The sequence below is a fragment of the Larus michahellis genome, chromosome 12 (genome assembly GCF_964199755.1).
Source record: "Larus michahellis chromosome 12, bLarMic1.1, whole genome shotgun sequence".
Classification (NCBI taxonomy): domain Eukaryota; kingdom Metazoa; phylum Chordata; class Aves; order Charadriiformes; family Laridae; genus Larus; species Larus michahellis.
The window spans coordinates 11,301,016-11,320,806 of NC_133907.1; positions in this window are offsets into that span (position 1 = coordinate 11,301,016).

The window sequence follows — 19,791 nt, forward strand, 5'->3', positions numbered from 1 at the left end:
AAAGGCAGGGACATCAGTGAGGAATGTATTACCATATGTTTAAGAAGAGATTTCAGTAGCACCAGTCAAGGCATTAGCAGAAACCACAGGGACAAATCCAAGTGCATTAAAGCTGTCACGGCAGCTCCCGTCTACCAGCCCTGGCAGCACATTTGATCGGAGGAGCAAGAGGCATCTGTGAATCAAAATCTGCTTCCAGGTTCCCAGGCACAGGGCCTACCTAGAAGTGCTGAGAGCTGCTTTCTATTCATTTAAAGCATGCAAAGAAAAATTTAAATGGGGAATAGAAATTTAATCTCAACTTTATGCTGGGGTCATCTGAATGTCTCTTGTTCCACTACATCTTGAAAGCATAATGATGGCAGAGGCACCAGTGCCTAATGGACAGCACAGGCCTGTGGTTTGGATAGCTGATCTCTGTCCCTAACGTTCTTCTCTGTCCTTTGCTTTCTTCACCAGCACACCAGGACTGAAAACGCTTCTGCTTTGAGTGCTTTGAGATCTACCTATGGGGGGCTGAGGAAGACCATCAGCGTCACCCACATCACCATTGTGCACCTTTCTCCATGCTCCATCCATCTGCCATCTTCCTCTCCCTCTGCAGGTGCTGTCAGAACCCCTTGCGCCCACACAGCTTCTCAGCAACACTTGGTCACATCTTCTCAATGCTCCTCTTGTGCATTTTTTCCCAAACTGTCTCACCTCCATCTTTACCACACCTGTGGGACCGGCCATGCTCGACTCCCATCCTGCACCCTTCTGCTACAGAGGAGCTTGGGCTGAGCGCTCTCAGCATCATCCCTTAGCTTTGGTGTCATCTGCCTCTCATTCGCCTGCTACATTTTGCTCCTCAGGACAGGGACCTTCCTAATTCGTGTACTGCAGTGCTCTTTGATTACTGGCTGGGCCAAAACATCCTAAACCAAAACATCTGCCTTAAAGTGAGACAAAATACATTGACAGCTGGAAATCAGATGGGCGTAATGTCCTCCAGATGCCTGGAGGAAACAGGTTTTTTTGACTAGCCGTTTAAGGGAAATAAGGATTTGTAGTGAAGCTGGAGACTGTTAGTCCATAAGTGTTCTTCTTCAGTGATCATCATGGACAGAAAGATCCTTGGGAGAAACTTAGAGAAGTGAGGATAAGCAAGGAGGCAGATTCCTGTGATGTTGTAAATAAGCTGAGAGTGCAACCGAGAACAAATAAACTGAAAGATTTACTACCTCCAGAATAGCACGTCTGTGGCTGCTCTAGTGGAAGTGGTTAATTGATTGTTTCCCCAGTGAAGCAGGCTCTGACTGATTGAACCATGGAAAGCTCTGATAGATTTTTCCTGCTGGCTCTTTCTCTTCCCACTAGTCACGTAGCTTATATTTTTGCCTTGAGTCTTAGGAGGTTAGTTTTTATATAGTGGAGTGAGAGGATATGCTGCCCTCTCCCTCTTGTACTCCCCTACGGCTCTGTGTATGCCTGTTTGGAAATAAAACCAAACTCCCTGGGTTGTGTATGTTGCTCTCTCTGCCCTGCCTGCCCACTGCTTGCTCAAAAAAGAGTCCACGTGCTGGGAGCTCAAATGCAGCGGAGAAACAAACCCTGCTAGTGAGAACACATCTCGTGTGTAAATCTACTCAGACTAAAGACAGCATCCCTGCGGGTGAGCAGAGTTGAGCTCCTCCCTGTCTCATACGACTCCTTCCATTCCCAGGGCGAAGCTGATGCTGGAGCCAGGCGGTTCGTCGTTGGCAGCACACAATGTTCTCCAGCTCCCAAATGCAAATGCAAACCTGATCGGCCCTGCTCTCCAGGGCTCTCATCGATTCCCTTTCCTGATTTGAGTTCCCCTTGGTCTTTCTGGGTAGGCTGGAGGGCAGGAGGTGAGATGTGCTGAGCATGGATGCACATAACCAGTGAATAAACACCGCAGAACGGCCTGGCATTCCCACCTCCGGTCTTGTGGCATTGCGTCAATATGGGATGACGCTGAGAGATACTAACTCACATGCCCAACTACACCAAGTATCACAGGTTCCCTGGGCTTGGTTGTTGTACACTTGTATAACAATACGCATTTTAACTTTTTTATTATTTCTTGTTATTTGTGTTGAGGGAATATTGCAGACTGATGCCCTGAAGAACCAGGCACAGTACATACACATAGCGAAAGCCTTTCTCTTCCCCAAGTGCTCACTGTCTAAGCAGTCAAGACAAAGAACAGAAGGCAGTATAATTTTTCTTATGCAAGTTCAGGGTACGAAGCATGGGAGTTTTGCTTGTCTTCCCCAGGACCACATAAGGAAAGTCTCTGTTGGAGCTAGGAACTGAACGCAGATTTCCTGCCTTAATCTCAAGACTGCCTTCTGCTTTTCACTAATAGAAGCATTCGTATATTCTAACCTTAGCAAAATTACGCTGTAAGCCAGACAGGCTTTTACAGCATCCTTTGCTGGTTGGGATCCAGGCAAGCCAGGGGTGCTCTGGTTTGTTGATAGCCCAGCCACACACATGCCCTGCTGTGGCACAGCGAGTGCTGCCCTAAAGAGCTAGTCAGAGCGCTACGGTGTGTGCACCATGTAGTTCAAAATACACTGTACTTATTTAAACCCAAAACCCCATCTAGAAGCAGATTTGTTTTCAGTCTTGCTGTTCTCCCACCCTTCTCTCCTAATATCCTGTTGTCTTAGAGTCACATCTCTCTCTCTCCCTCTTTAGCTATCAAAAACAAGCCCACAAAGGTGCTAACCCACTAATGAGACAGAGCCGAGGGGATGAGTAATGGGATGCTGAGCCGCCAGCCTTGGGTCCCTTGCTAGCCTTGCTTCTTCTCACATTAGTCTAGCAAGCCTTTTCCCCAGGGTTAAGAGATCTTGAGGCTTCACAGCACGTGCTGCACTCTTTTTTCATGGTTGGCATCTACTAAATCTGGACGGGTTTAGCCCATTCAGTGGCTTCCAGCCCCTGGGAGCAGGAGTGAGGGAATGGGTTGAGCACTGCCATGGGGGATAACTCAGCAGAGCATCTTGTGCTTCACTGTACCTTCCCAAATGTTGGGGGTTTGATTGGTTGGTTGGTTGGTTTTTTTTTTCAGTTCAGACAGCCAGGATGGGTAAATGGATGTTAAATCAGGCTGATTCTTTTCTGATGACTAAAATAGGGACCCAGAATGATGCAGTAATTTGCAGACACATGTTGTCTGTTGCAACATTCAGCCACAAGCAAAAGGGAAGAGGAGACACCTGCATGTAGAAAATGCTGTTAAGAGCAGGTACTTGCTTATCGACTTCCCTGGTTTATCAGAAACACACCACCTCCGCAGCGGCTGTTCTATTCCCCAGCTCTCCAGGCTGGGAAATGCGAGGCACAGTGAGGAAAAGCTTGAGAGACCTGGGAAAAAGAAGATGGAAGAGCAAAAGCAAGAAGGAGGACAAAAATGCTGAACTGGAGGAGGCACAAAGGGAGAAGGAAAGAAGTGGGGTGTTAAACCAGTCAAAAGAAGTTTTGCGGCCACAGGCAAGTTCAGGAGAGATGGAGAAATGGATTTGGGGCACATCCTATGTCCAGGAGCAAAAATGAGACACTAAGTAGGAGCTCATGTACATGAACAGCACATCTAGCTCCTCTAAACAGCTTTGTAGGAGAGAAACCCACCTGGAAACTCGGTCAATAGTCTTAAGTGTCTCTGTTAAAGCAGAAGGTTGAGTGGCCACAAATGATAGAGGGCTGCAGCTCAGGCAGGTGGGTGTCTGTCCCGCATGGCTGTGAAAACAGAGACGCTGCTTCTGAAAATCTGAGCCATGGTGTCTCCATTCTACAAAGCATCCTGTAGAGCAGACATTTTGTGGAAAATATCCTGAGGGTTTGGGAGAGAGGAGTTAGAAGACAGTGGCTGAATGAAAGCGTGGAATCGCGCAGACAAACCGCTTCCTTCAGTCCTTTCATTCATACCCACTCGTGGTGTTGGCATTGTCACAAGCGGAGGCGATGCTGGGAATGACAGGTGGAATTTAGTGCATTTGAATTTTAATCAGCAATTATTGTAAAACACAATAATGCTTTAACTGGTGGGTAATTTAGCTCCAATTCCAAAAATATAGGCTCATCCACTCTGGCAGTATATTTCCAACCTCTTTCCTCCAAGCAAACTAGCGTATAGAAATGTATGAATGATAACCAAGCAAAGTAATGATGGCTGGGGAATTAAGATGGCTCAGAACTATCCAGCCAAATTACATAGCAATATTATGGCACCCGTCCCAGGTCATGCTTAGAAAGATTCAGGCTTCCTTCTCTCCCTGACGTTAGAAGGACTGTGACTCTGCCTGATTCCCCCGTGCACACACTCGAGCTCATGTTTGTGTGTGTGAAAGGAGAGTAAATGTTTAAATACTGCTGTAGCGTCGATATTCAGTGCCAAGACTGGGAAGTTCTGCTACCTGTGCAGAAGGTATAAAGAAAATAGACACCTCAGCTTTCTGATATTAGCTTCTGAGTTTGAAAATGTGAGTCTAAGCTCAGGCTTAGATTCACCTCACCCATGCTGGAGGTTGGCAGCCTTCAGTGCAGAAGCATCCCGCAGCGGGGACCACCCCACGGCCTGGGCAGCCCCAAGGCACCAAGGCAGCTTCACAGGCCTTGGGTAGCTCAGCCCTGAGTCAGGAGGCCAAGAACCCCAGCAGAGAAGGGAATGTGAGCTCCGTGCTGCAGCAACTGGGGTGCTGCTGGCGCTCGAGCTCACCGGGAGCTGATTTTGTCTGGGTTCTGCTGCAGTCTGTGGCATAAACCCTCCCTTAGAGCAGATACCTCTCAGCAGCTCAGTGAATGGTAATTTAATTTTGATTTAACATTAGGATTTGGGTCCTTTAGTTGCCAGAACATATAATCATGTGGACGAAATGTTCCTCACTGCAGCATGCCTCATCTCAGCATTTCTGCTCCCTCCGCAGGAGTGGCACATTGGGGTCAACGATGCTGCCGAAGCCATAGAATCATAGAATCGTAGAATCATTTAGGTTGGGAAGGACCTTTTAAGACCATTGAGTCCAACCATAAACCTAACACCACCAATTCCACCTCTAAGCCACGTCCCTAAGTGCCACATCTACACATCTTTTAAATACCTCCAGGGATGGGGACTCAACCACTTCCCTGGGCAAACTGTTCGCTTTCGGATTACCATCTGCTTGCGCGCATGCTCCCAGCCTGGGAGGCAACAGGTTTGTGAAATATCTATTATAAATGAGTCTGCTGAGTCTGTAATGAGAAGAGAACAGAAATAATCCCGTGCGTGGCTTCCTACAGATGGGCTTTAGTACTTGTAAAAGTTGTAGCAAATGGATTTGCTCTGGGCTTGGATAGACATTGACAGATTTATAGAATGAGAGGTGATGCAAAACTGCATCTTGGAGGGAGAAATCACTGCAAGCACTTGAGGATACTTCAAATGCGTTGCCGTGTGCCTGCGCCCATGCTGAGGCTGGGCTCAGCCAAAAAGGGCTTTTGTGTCCTTCAGCACGGGGCAAGACCCTAGAAGCCAATGGGGAAAGGGAAAAATGCTTTTTCTTCACCTCAAATGCCAGCAAAGTTTGGTAAAATGCATTTCTATTTTTACAGTACTGCCACAAAGGCTGCTTTTACCCTTTTTCTTGTTTTGCTTTGCATTTTCCCCCTCTTCTTCTTCCAGGCTGCGATAACCGTGTTCCAAAAAGAAAGGAAGATTCACTTGTCTGCAGTTACCAAAGGGGCTAAATTTGTTATACATTATGCACATTTTTCACGATGCAGCATTTTTTGCTGAACTTGAGAGGAATCCTGTTACATAAGGAGCCCCCAACAGATTGTTTATAGAAGAATATACAAGACAAATAATTTGAAGCTGTGACTCAAACTGCGTAACTACAAACCGAAAGCAAGACCAGTTATGATCAACCAAGCGATAACACAAGTTGTATCATAATACCCTAAAACATTGCATCAACTTGAAAATAAACAGAGATCTCAATACCCTGCTGTAGTCTTCACCAGCAAGCTCACATTTAGCTTCACGACCCTCTTCTGTCTTCTGACATAACCCGTCCCAAAACCAAAAATAACGTGCTCTACCTTTCAAAATGCCTTGTCTCTATAAGCCGCCAGCAGACTGCTCTTTCAAGTGTTGTAGCTCCTGTCTTAATTCTCCAAGTATAGAAAACTATAAGAGGAAATGTAAGGGATTTTGTACTGGGAAGAATGTATATCTTCTGAAAGTTAAAATTAAAGAAGCGTATGATAAAATTCACTACAAGCATATCTTGGAAATTTTACATTGATGGCGTTAGTAGTTTCAGAGCTATTATATTTCTCATCATCTCTATAAAGATACATTGGTTCTGGTAGTACCAATAAAACCCCAGATGATGTTTTCATGTTTTTACTGAGACTATATTTCACACCAAGTACATGAATATTTCACTCCATTTCTTATCTCACCAGTCTTATTTTTATTCCCCTCTTCGCATTTAATTTCAACTTTTTTTTTTTTTTAACATTTGCAAACACATCAAACCATTCACCTTTACCAGTCTTTTTGAGGGCATCAACATCACTAATGTGTTTCAGACTGGGTTTCACACTTTTTGCCAAGGAGAATTTTTCAAGTTCATCCAAATTGCTTCCAATCTTCAAAATATTAGGCCCACTCATCCAAATACTCAGTGAAAATACTGTAAAAACAGTTTACCGTATTTTTTTACTTTTGCTGCCAAAAAGACTCCCTCACTTTCAGGTTCAACTATTAAAGCATTTATCATTATTGCCTGAAAACCTGCCCTTTTTTACTTCAATTCTTACCATTAAAGGCTTGATGTTCCCCATTTCACAAAGGTACTGCGTTCAATTTCCTTGACTGTAGAGGAAAAAATCCTTGTCTTGCTTTTGAGAAAATGGAGTTGCAGCAGTGATTCGGGACTGCTGAAAAACTGCTTCAATAAAATAGGACGCTTGTCATATGAAAGAAAATATGGTTTGAATGCATCCTACAGGTCAATAAATCTGCTGCTGGCTGGCTCTAGAGATAACTACCTTGTCTTACAAGGTCCAAGAATTGCTTTTAGTTTATTGCAATAAAATTGTGGGGCATGTGGAAACGTGGGAAGGAGGTGTTCACCCCTGATCATGCATCAGCACGTATTGTACCAGCTCTTCTGTGGATCCCGTGTGGACTGAGCGGCCAGTACAGTTCCCGTCTTGGATGCTGAGGTTTAGGGGTGTTTTAGTTTTGTAAACACCATGTTTGTTTCTCTCCCTCCTGGTTGTCTAGTTTTCACATCACTAAAGGAGGCAGGATTTTTGTTTATCCAGCAGCATCTGCCCAAGGTCTTTGGTGTCCTGGTGACATGCTCCTCAGCATTTGTACCAGCTCACTGTGGGGATTCAGTGGCTCTAATCCCCTCTCATTTCTTTCATGAACCAATTGCCTAAATAAACTTATATGTGTCAAGATGTCATGTGTCAGCTCTGACAAAGATGCACCCCATGCCACCGAAGCCCAGGAAATCCCTGACTGCCCTGGGTCCCATGCAACATCCCTGCACCACCGACTGCTCCGCTTTCAGCTTAAGCACAGAAGGGCTCTTTCTCCAGCAGATGCGTCGCTGCCCTGGGGCAGATCACTTACTGGAGCGGTTGCTTATTTTTGCTTTTCAAGGCAAAAAACACTTGGTGCTGGAGCCCTGGATGGATTCTGAAGGAGGTGCTCCCCCCATACATGCTTCCCTCAGTCCCCAGTTGATGGCTCTGCAGGCATCTGCCCAGCTTCCCTGGGCCAGGGGCTCTACTCCCTAACAAGGCCACTTTCCATAATGCCAGCAAGAGTGAGAGTGGCCCTATACATCCAAGTGTTTGAAGGAAACGTGAAATACTGACATATGAAGAGATGAGATGTTTGGGTAGACCATGCTTAAGCACAGAGCCCTGAATTCCCTGAAAACTCTCCTATAAGGGACTTTGCGGCAGAAACCTGCGCACCCTGGGAGCTCTACCCCAGCCCTGGGGGGTTTCTTCCCATCACCGGGGTGCTGCAACACTCAGTTCTGTTGTCCCCACCTTGCTGGGATGGGGCCCTGGCGCTGCGGGAGCACTCATGTCCCTGGGTACATGTCGTGGGTGTTTTGGGCATTGATGCGATGGAAGAACCTTCCCAGTTCTTACTCATGCAGGAGACAGAGGCAGGGGTTGTCTGAACACCTCTAAGACATTTGCTCTTGTCACATGACAAGTCCTCTTTGTCCCTCTTCAGTTCACAGCTTTATTCTGGAGGCTGGTCCTTGATGAGAGGAGGAGCATCTTCTCATGGATAGCGGGGTTTCCCTGATTTTGCCTGTTTTTCCTAGGTTTTAGCTACCTCTGGTCACCTCCCCACTCTTCCAGACACGGGGAGCCAGAGGCGAGCAGTGCTGTGTCAGCGCTGCACCGGGTGGGATGCCCGGAGTGGCACTGCCCCCCTTGGCTGCCAAACACAGCAAAATCTGGAAACTGGATCCGTCTCCAAAAGACTTTGATTTTTTAATTTGCTTTCTGCTTGATTTAGCTATTTTTTGAAACAATCTCAGCAGTGAAAAGCCTTTTCAGAACAGAACAAGAAGGTTTTCTTTCTCCTGAAAACTCTGAAACAAGATGTTTTGATGCTGCCAGATCTTTTTGTTTGTTTGTTTCATTTCGAAACAAAATTCCAATGAAACGCAGTCAATTTTGTGAAGTACTTTGATTTTGCTGGGTCCATGTATGCTGGCTTAAATATTTTTCCGGCTCTCTCCATTTGGGAGAAGCAGGGGAAGGGGGAAGGCAGACCAGATGTCACACAGTGTGTTGCAGAACTGGAGATCTGGCACCCATCTGACAAACAGCCTGAGGATGTGTGGGAACACGGTGTGGGTGCAGCCGGGGCTTGGGAAGGGACACGCTGGGAAGAGGGAGAGTCGGGGAAAGCTGTCTGATGACGGGTCCATGGAAGCCACCGATGCCCTGGCTCTGGTACCAGCTGCTGCTATCCACTTTCCAAGTGACCTCGAGCAAATGTCTGTAGCCCAGTGACCTGTAAGAAAGCGATTAACAGAGCGACCCCTCGAACCGCCACATCTGCTGAGAATTTTAGGCTTTTTAGGGCTGCGACACCCTTTTGCGCTGTTATTTTGCTTGGAGAACACAGCCCCCACCTAGGTTGCGGGCTCTTTGCTCTGTGCAAAGCGAGCAAGAACAGTAATAGCCTGGACCTGTGAGTTTTTGTTAACAGGCAGTGTCAGAAGAATTTAAATGCAGATCCCAGCATCCTGCAGACACAAAAAGAAATCCAGGCTTTGCAAAGTCAAAGAGAAGCAGTTTTGTCCTCCTGGGAGCTACAAAATAGGTTGAGATGCCAAAAATAACCTGCTACTAGTTATAGATGCTCCAGCTCTTTCATCGAGACATGAAAACTTGAGCTGGGTCTAATACAAGACACTTGTTTAGTGTCACTGTGACCTTCTGCAGATTTCCCACCCCAGCTCTAACCAAATTACAGATAAATCCATCCTGTTGCTTCATCGCTTTATTCCAGCTCTTGCACTGTGCTGGGTGCATGCTCCAAAACTTCCTCGGTGAGATTCAACTCATTTTTGTAAAGCGCCGTTACCTCCGTGAATTCCTTTGCATGAAAACCTGGTTCCTAAGCTGTGGATCCATGTCGTCAGGGAACGGAGAGGAATTCGGGCTACAGTTCTCGGAAACACCCAAATGAAATGAGAACTGCTCCTTTAGATTTAAGGTGGCTTGGGGTTGCTGCTCCTGTCTATTTAGGGTAGGAGACACAGCTGGCTTAGGACAGTTAACAGCTTCACACACTGCATCGATAGAGCGGCAAGCCACGCCAAATTCCAGAGAGAAAATATTTGGTCCTCTTAAAGAGTTTTGGCCCAAGGATTTTTTCTAAAGGAAATGATCTAAACCGCAAATCAAGCTGGCAAATTCCTCCTCTAGAGACCATCCTGTTGCACGCAGGGAAAACAGAGGAAATCCTCTGAGCAGAGCCACAGAGGTGGCCTCGCCCTGGGGACATTCGGGTGCCCGTGGTGCTGGGGCTCAGGGTGCTGGGTGACGCGGGGGACACCCACACAGGGTCTCGCAGCCCGTTCCAAGCCCAGCTCTTCTCGCCCAGTGCCCAGCCTGGCTCAGTCCCACTAGAGTTTGCCCCGGCCAAGCCAGGGTGGAGCATCCCTGTGTCCCTTCACCCCAGGACGTCCCTCTGGCCCTCAACAGGAGGGTGATGCCTCCACAGCCCTGTCACCAAGCAGGCACAGACCTTCCTGTGCAAGCACAGAGAGCAGCCCCAAGCTCTCCATGGAAGTGGGGGAGATTGGAGGCAGGAGGTGAAGGGAGGGAGGTGGTGAAATGGGGAGGTTGGTCCTTCTCCTCCCCACCTTTCTCATTCCAGCAAGTACGTATTTATTGTGCTCCTTTCTAGACCCAGGAGTGCCAGACCCTGCTCAGTATTTTGGAGAAGCCATGAGCTGGACAGAGGCAGGGTTTCAGCTGGGGACAGGATGGCTTGGAGGAAAGATGAACAGTCTGATGTTTGGGGCTGGGCATGATCCCGTCTACTGCTCCCTCTGCCCTCACTCCGGCAGCACCCGAGCAGAGGTGAGAGGAGAGGCAGTGAAGTGGGTCACTGGAACAAAGAGAGATAAACAAAAGATAATCTTTCAGGCAATAATTCATCATTTAAAGCTGAAGAAGAGAAACAATTTCCCAGCTAGCACAGCATTAAACAGATGGACTAAACCACTTCAGTGGCAAGCAGGTCTCTCAGGGCTCAGAAAACCCATCAGTCCACGGCCACAGGGCGATTATCCTGGATGGCTCAGGTGTTTCCAAGCCCAGGCGGACAAATCCTTCGCCGTAGCCACTGCTTGTATTGATTTTTTTATTTGCACAGAGGGCCAGTGATGCCTCTGGAGGATGCCTGCAGTGGTACAGCCCCTGCCTGAGAAACCGATGCTCTCCTGGCGAATCATTTCCATTTGCAAGATCTCACATCAAGAGAGCAAACATGAGCCATGCGTCCTGCCTTCGCCCCAGCCTCCTCCTCTGTCCTCAGCTGTGCCCTGACCTTGCCCTGCCACTGCCAGAGCTGCTGTTTCAGTGTCAAAGCATGCAATAACTGGTTTAGTTCCTGCTGGTTTGCCTGGTTTGCTTCAGGAAGAGCCCTTGCTTTGTCCAGGTCGTGTCAGAGGTGGCACAAAAGCCAGCAAGAAGAGGGGGAAGGCCCAGGAGGTAGTTAGCGTTGCGGTCTGGCGCTCAGCACACTCATGAATTTTCAGGAAGAAGCCAGAAAAGGGGCCGTGGAACACTTTGCTAGGAAAAATCCCCCGGGGGAGGTTTGGAGGTGTTTGCACGGCAGCTGGGAGGTACCAGGCTGGAGTCTGCTCTGTTGCAGCCCTCTGCGAGCAGCCCCGCTCCCCTCCATCACTCCCCTGCCCTCCTGCCAGCCGGGCCCAGCTGCTGGCAAGGGAGGTCAGGGCTGCGGGAGAGGGAGGTGGCTCCAGGCACCTCGCTCTGTTGGTGCCAGGATGTGTCCATCATGGAGGTACAACAGCTCCGTAGCCATGTGGCATCCAGTAAGCATGAAAGCATCTTTCCTTTCCTCCTCCTCCCTGGGGTTTCACGGGCAGGTCGGTGCCAAGGCTGCCTGCTTGTCTGCTCTGAAACCCTGGTGAGGAGGAGGAGGAGGAGGAGGAGGAGAGCTTGGAGCTACCCAGAGGCAGCTGATGCTGCTGTTGCCATTGGCAAGCTGTCACTCTGACACCTCGCTGCGCAGAGCTCTGACGTCAGATGCCTCTGACAAACTTTGCTGTCAGTCAAAAAAGCCTTTTCACAAACAGAGACAGTGACAGTTTGCGATGCAAACACCAGTCCTCCTCCCGGCTTCTTTCCCTTCTTTTCTTTTTTTAAGCACACAGATTTAAATTTTAAATTGCTGGCTCATTAATGGCCTCCTGAGTGAACGAACCTCCCCATGGTCTCTAGTGTTGCATCCTCTCCTCTGCCTGCCCCTGCCCGCTGTCACAGCCCTCGGGACTGGCCCTGGCAGCCTCCCTGCAGCAAGCGAGAGCCTGAAGCCTTGGCTCCACCAACACCATGAAGCTCTCAGGAGCTGGGAGTGTGGGAGATGGTGACTGGAACAAAACACTCCATCTCCTGGGGCTGGTCAGGCTTAGCAGGTGGTGGACATCCTGCAAATGCTCATTGCTCCCTCCCCCTCCTATTCATCTTTCTTTCCTTTCCTTTTCCCCCTTTCCTCCTGGCTGGAGGAAGCAAGGCTGGCCCCTGCCTTGGAGATCCTGGGTCCTCTGGTCTGAGGCTCTGGGGGAATACAGAGATGACCAGGGTTTAGGCACCTGGGCAGGGAGGCAGCACAGCCTTTTCTCCTCCATCCTGAGCTGTGCTAGATCCCAGGAAGTGTAATATTTGCTCAAACATGTCAGTAAATCCTCCCCTCTGTGCTACAGGAGGTCACCTTCCCTAATCTACGATGTCCAATTGCATAACTGAGATACTGAACAAATAGCTTAAATTTAATCTTTGTTTTCTTCCATCTCAAGCATGGCAAATCAATTCCTGGGCAAGCACGGCTTCATCGCAGGGCTGGGAACACACACTGGTCATGTTAACCTCCAAAAGAGCAGAAAAAATGAGATAAATAAACCGAGTGAGGTTTTACTGCCTGTTGCAGCACCTCTCCCTGTCAAACATCACTGCAGGGTGGGGGTTTCGATGCCTTCAGCAGGGCATTTGCACCCTTGCGGCTCAGCAGGGCGCTGCGGGTGCAGGGCTGTGTCCAGGTGAGGTCCTGGGACAAAGGCAGGAGATGTTCTGGATGGCAGCAGATGGGTGCAGTTTTGAGCCACCTCGTGTCAGCGTGGTGAGGCACCAGCTCTCGTCTTCCCTGAAATCCTCCCACCCCATCCAGCACCGACTGGAGCCCGGCTCTCCCCTGGCTGCTTAAAGACAGGGGACAAGGGGCAGCAGGGCTTCAGGAAGGCTTGGAAGGAATCCTGGTGGCAACGCGGACAGCAGAAGGCAGAGAAAGAGATTTGGTTCTCCTGTTTCCATCCCCGCTCATTTTTCTTTGGTTCATTAATGACCTTTCATACGACAGCAGTGATATTAATAGGATGCTTCAATTCCAAATGTCCCCATCTCCCCTCCCTTCTCCCCCTCTCTCACCACTTTCTGGCATTCTGACAGCTTCCTTCACATTAATTAAAACAAATAACAAGTTTATACATCTCATCAGGGTAATTAAAAAACTAAACACACCAGCCATCTATCACCCCAGTCACTACAGACAGAGCAAAACCAGCTCTTTTCTCACTGCCATAGTTTCTCCCTCTCCCTGTTGGAATAAGGATGTGCATTAAATGTCCATCCTCTGTCAAACACCAGGGTGGGTAGGAAATCCCATGCCTGTAAGCCCCCGCTGGGTCCTGCCTGCTCTGCTTTCCTGCCTGGAGCTGCTCTGGCAGGTGTCAAGCCCATGTCACGAGCTGTCACTCTCCTCCGCATGGCACAGATGTACCAGGCACTTTGGACCCCGGTTGGCACTGCCACACTCCCTCCAGCTCAGCTCAGGGCTGCGTCTACCCCTGCTCTGCACCAGTCTCTCACTTATTGCCTCTGGCATCCATTTCCCAGGGTGAGGGAGGGATAGATAGTAGCTGGAACGCTGTGGTTTGCAGCAGTCCTTAAATACAGCCTCCTGCTGAGCCCCTCTGCGATGAGGGCTGCAGCTTAGCCCTTCGCAAGGCAAGCACAGCACAGGTCTCATTGCTGCTGACGGCTTATTTCAAGCACGAAAATTCAGGAGCAAACTTATGTCGCCTGCTCCCTTAGTAGAGAGTCTTAGTGTGGGCTCCCATCAGACAGCAGGAGGGGGCCAGCACAGAGGCGTCGGGGGGCTCAGACCACTCTTGTGGATGGGAAATAATTCTGCAAATAGTTCCCAAGCAGCTGGAGTTTGTGTGGGCACGCGCGTGGCAGGAAAATACCTCCATGGCTCTGAGCCTGGTGGTGCCAGTGGGCAATAAGAGCGGCCAGCATGGGCTTCCGAGGGAAAGACAGCAGAAATTGGGGGAGAAGGAGCACATCTCCCAGTCTCAAGGGCTGGGAGGAAGCACTAAATCTCTGCCCCTGGAGGCAGACAGGGAGCAGGGGGCTGCTCCCCACCCCACAGAATATCTTCTGTACATGAATTAAAAGCCTTAACCTCCAATCTCCTAATTTACCCTGACTTTTTCTCTTTAATAGTATTCATGGTGGGAGCCATCTGGACCAGGTACTTTATTAGCTTAGAATAATTCAACTGCTTTGCTAATCTCATCTCATTTCATAGGGTTCACTCCAGTTTCCTCGTGGTGCAGCCTGGGACAGGGCAGTGTTGCTGCCCTCACTCTCCTGGCTGATGGTTGTCCCATCACCCAGGGACCCATGACGGGGCAGCCACCTCCATGCAGGTCCCATCCCTCCAAACACAGGCTCACAGATTTCTTTAATGGCTCTGACTCTCTTTGTAGGCAGTCGGAGGATGCTAAATCCACTGGTGTTTCCCATTGCCAAGGGGGGGACTGCAGCGAGTCCCTGCAACGCCTCACAAAGCCTCCCCGTCCCCTGGCAGGGGCAGAGTTTGGCAGTCCCCGATGGCTCGGCCATCCAGTGCCACGTCCCACGTCGGGGACCTTCCCCGGCCCAGCTAGCCAGGCTGCTCCTCAGCCACAGCAGACACTGGCTACCCCAAACACTGCCCTTGTTGCAAAGCCATAATTGAGCCCTTAACAGCCTAAATGATTAAATTGCCCACTACTGACAGAAACCAATTCACCAGCAAATTCCCTTCTGCTCTGCCTGTAGCACTAAGTGGTCTGCAGCCTGGTGCTGGGCTTCCTGAGGAGGCAGGGAGGGACAGCTCGCATGGATATCATGTTCCTCTCCTCTCCTCTCCTCTCCTCTCCTCTCCTCTCCTCTCCTCTCCTCTCCTCTCCTCTCCTCTCCTCTCCTCTCCCCCTTCCCTCCACTCTGCCAGAGAAATAGCAGGAACCACGTGAATGAGATCATCTGCTCCAAAATTACTCACACTGAATTAATCACCCGGAACGGCAGCAACCGCAGTGGGAGTGAGCCAGGGTCACTGGGGAAGGAGCTGGTGGCTCGGGGAGGGGGAAGCAGCCCCGTGGCGGGGACGGTGCTGCCTGGGCAAAGGTGCTGGAGGGAAGGGCCCTCGCTTTTTCCTCGTCTGCTGCTGACCTGGGGCTTGTGCAGGGCGTGAGCTGTGGCAGGAGTTGTGTGCGAAGCCCGGAGGGCACAGCAGCATGCACAGACGGTTTTTCCTCCCAGGAAGGCATGGAGGTGCAGGGGCTGTCAGCGAGGTGTGCAAGGTGGTCCGGTGCTGCATCCCTGCCGGGAAACAGCTCCAGGTATGTGGGAGCTGGTGCCAAGCCTGGTGTGTCCTGATGGAGAGCCTGGCCACAGCCTCGCCAGGGCCATTTCCCAATGGGGAGCCTTGTCCAGCAGCTCCTTCTGTGCGGAGCCAGTGCTCCGCACAATGGGGATTAAGTTATGGCTGATAGAAAAGTGCGGCCACCAGGAAACATCAAATGACTTCCCTTTGTCACCATAAATCAGAAGTGCTTATCCTGCCGAGAGAATCAGACCTCTCTCTAAGGAGAAGCCAGCCCTGAACTAGTGGATATTTCCCTTCCCATGTCCTCCCTGCTGCCCGGGCAGAGCAGCCGGCAGCAGGCCGGGAAGATGATGCTGGCCCTGGGAGGATGCTGCAGGGGAGCACAGCTGGCCCGGGAGTGGCAGCCAGAGTTTGTAAGGCTGTTTGACAGAAAGGGGACTTTGCCTGGATCAGTCTGTAGTGGCAGGTGACCACAGGATGACAAGGAGGACAAGGAGAACACTTTCATACTACTCCTCAAATAATGTTTAATACATACGTCTGTGGTGGTCGTGCTGCTCTCAGCAGGTGCAGCTCCCTGATACCCAGGTCAGGTCAGTGCCCGCTGCTGCCCCGGCTTTCCCTCGGCCTCTCCCAAAGCAAAGGGCAAAGGAGAAAAGGACCTGGCACAACCTGGAATTGCCCAGTCTGACCCAATTTGGGAAACCATGTGAATCCCAGCAGCAATAAAGCAATTGCGCTGGGCTGGAAAGGACGAAGCAGCAAATGGAGCTGGGGACAGTGACCCGTTAAGGAGCAGCGGGTGAGCCAGCGGCACAGCAGCAAGAGGCAACAGGGAACAGATCACTTCTCCTGACGCTGTGTCAGCCGTGACAGTGCCCGGCACCAGCAGGGTCTCAGCAGCCTGCAGAGAGCCGTGACACGGAGAGGTGGCAGAGAGCTGTGACACGGGAAGGTGGCACGGCTCTGGCACAGACACAGCCCTCCTCCCCCTGCCACACCAGACACCACACGGGCTCTGGACCAGCTTTGCTCCTCGGCTGGCAACTACGTGAGCAGGGAGCATTTCTTCGCAGCAGAGGTTGAAGTGTTTCTGGTGCCATGGATTTGACCCACAAACCCCTCACTAAGTACTTAGTATTTTGCTCCCTGTCCCACACTGCTCCTTCCTTCTCCCACCTCCTGGCCTCCGTGGTTCATTTAATGACCTGCAATCTATATCCACGTTCGCCTGGCATAAATGTGCATTCCCGGGAGATAAAATGATGCTCACATGCTCAGGTCTGGTGATGGGAGTGAGTTCTTTCCCACAGAGGATCTCGGAGCACCCCACATACAGAAGAGCAGAGACGTGAACAGGTTTGTTAAACATCACCCAGCAGGACGAGCGCTGGCACCCGGGTGACTGGCACTAAGGACGGGCTGCAGGGAGCTGCTGCATGGGGCCACAGGGGCCAGCACTGCCTGCAGCAAGCCCGGGACACTCGGTTTTGCTTTCCCAAGTATTTTTGCAGGCAGTGTTGTTCTGATAACATGACACTACCCATCACACAGCAGCAGAGGGATGCCATGCTGTTGCTGGGGACAACCAGCTCCATTTGGCTCCGAGCTCCGCTCCTGGTCCTGGTGTCGGCTGCCAGCTGCATAAAGCCACCGAAATCTAAGATATTAAGAGGGCAAAGTGTTTGTCCCAGCTCCTGCCCTCTCCGCTACAGTGATGATGCTAACTCTAAGTCAAACACTCGTCTTGCACAGATGTGTCTGGTGCAGACCAAGACGTGATGTTGATGTGTTTGGATCAATTTGTCAGGTGGAAGATAGATATCTGCGGACCCAGCCATAGCCCCTGCAGCCCCCAAGCCCCCTGCTCGCCACCTCCCCCAGCTGCCACAAAGCCACCGCCGGTGTCCAGCCAGGGCTGCGGCCACCCAGGCCGGGCAGAGCCCTGCAAAGAGCATTAATGCCCACCCGGCAGCCCACAGGAGGAGCTGGGCTTTGGTCCCTTGAGCTCTAAGATAACAAGGATGGTGTTTCCCCAAGTGAATGTTTCTGCGGTGTGTTAATACCGGGATCAGTTCAGAACAGGGATGCTCAGACACACGCTTCCCAGCGTGAGTGCAGGTGGAAAGGGAGGACTCCCAGCAAGGGGTGGATGTATGTGCTATGGGCTTCTTTGATTTTTTTAGGAATATGAGGAAAATTAGATATTTTTTTGCCTCCTTTTGGTGCTTTCTAGAGAATCGCGTGCCTTAATGAAATGCTCGCGTGTGAACTTTAAGTAGTCAGCAGCCCCGATCAGATCAAAATCCATTTTCTTCATGTTTTGCCTGTTCCAGAGAATCTGAACTATTTTTCTGGATTTATGCCCATCATAAAACCAAGCTCCTGTCCCAAAAGAGCCATAATAAGGTATGGCTGAAAATATAAAGATTTATTAAAAACTTGTGCAGTAATTTGGCTCTTAATCCCAAACACAATCTCCCCCCTCAAATAACTGCAGGCCCTGCAAGATTAAATTCTCCCTACATATTGTTTGTTAGTCTGATACCTTCTATCGAGCTTAGCCGGGTTTTAAGTTCTTAAAACATGGCTCTGTAATTGCACGTCTCATTCAGTTTGCGATGCAAAGGGTACCCAAGGAAGCTTTTGTAAAGATTTCTTTTCATCTGACGGTACGGTGTGACACTTGTATGTATTTTGAAAGCTACGCAGTGCAGGGAAGGCAAGAGGTCGACGCTTTCTAAAAGCAAGAGGCGGCTGCGGCTCATGTTCTCATTTTACCACTGAGCAGCAGGTCCCAGAAAAATCAGGACATCTGCAAACCATTCTTGAACTGACTGCTGCATGAACAACGGGGAATCTGTTCCTCGGGCAGAAAGGGTTTGGGGGAAGGTAGGAATAGTCACCCCCCTTGCCCTGGGCTTTTCTTCCAGTAATTAGCAAAATCCCAATTCACAATGGATAACTGAATAGAAGTTTTAAGTGTGGGCTACAAGGAGAAGCAGGCGGTGATGAAAAGAGGCCTAAAACTCAGGAGACCTGGTGCAGCCTCAGACTCTCCCAGATGACCTCCCGCAAGTCCTTTGATCCTTATATCTGCCCTGGAAACACTGATAAGGAGCCGTCCCTTTTCCCGGCTCCGTCAGCCTGGGCTGCAGCCCCTCAGGGTGACACAAGGGCTCCAGACTGGCAGGACGATGGTCCATGGCCATCTGGATCCACTGAGTGAAGGGTACGGGGCTCGTGGGGTGGGATGCTCACACAGACTTTTTTCTTATGGGCTTCCTAAGGCCAGGAACACGCAGCGCTCCCTTCCCAGGGCTCAGTTTGCCTTCTGCAGGAGAGGCCAGCCACAATCAGGTCTACAGCTTCCATCTTCTCCTGCTACTATATTCCAGTCCTCCCTTTCCTGGGGTTTCATACAGGAGCCTTTTCCTTCCTCTGAGGACTGATTCAGGATCCAGAAGCACATTGCTGGATCTCCAGGTAGAGGCACAGGGGTGGGAAATTACTGCAAGAGGAGTCTTTTGGGTGAAGCTCTATCCTAATTCCCCATTTGGAGCAGGAGGTTTTGTCTGCATCAGCGACAAAACATAGGGCTCTTCTCAAAGCAGCTGCTGGAAACAGTGTAAGAACACAGCCTCAGTGCAGAGAAAATATCCCTCGGTTTTATTGGACTGTGCCTGGACAAAAGCAGGATCCTGCGAAGGAACAGTCACTGCGAAGGACCAGCTACGTTGGTTTTGTCCACCCAAAGCTCTCCAAAGCACCTGCTTCCCTGGGGCTTGCTGGAGAAATGGCCTAAAAACTGTGCCTGCAACAGGCAGGTCCTCTCTGCGTCTCGCTTACTCAGCAAAACGTCACGGCCAGGTTATATTTAAGTCCTCAGCTTGAATATCATTGTCGTAACCTCCCATGCAATCTGCCTGGGCACTGTCATAATTAATAGTGCCCTTGCTCAGAGTACAAGTGGAACATGTGATGGCTCAGCTAGCTATAAATCACGACAGAGTTTCCATCTGGTCCAGCGTCTATTTATACCTCACCAGCCCCAATTAACTTTGAAACTTGGGGCTGGTGGTTAAGGAGAAAAATTGTTCTTGAAAAGTGTGATGGGATACGCAGCGCTATGGATGGGAAGGAGGAGATGGCAGCGGCTGCTCGCTTCTCCACAGAGGGAACTGCAAAGCCCGGCACTCCAGAGGATATCGAACTGCAGCTCCCGAGACCAGGTTGGCCTTTGAATCAGTTCAACACCAGTTCTGAGATCCTGAGGGCGACACAGAAGGTCAGGGTGGAGGGTCAGTGCCTGGATCCTAACACACGTCCCC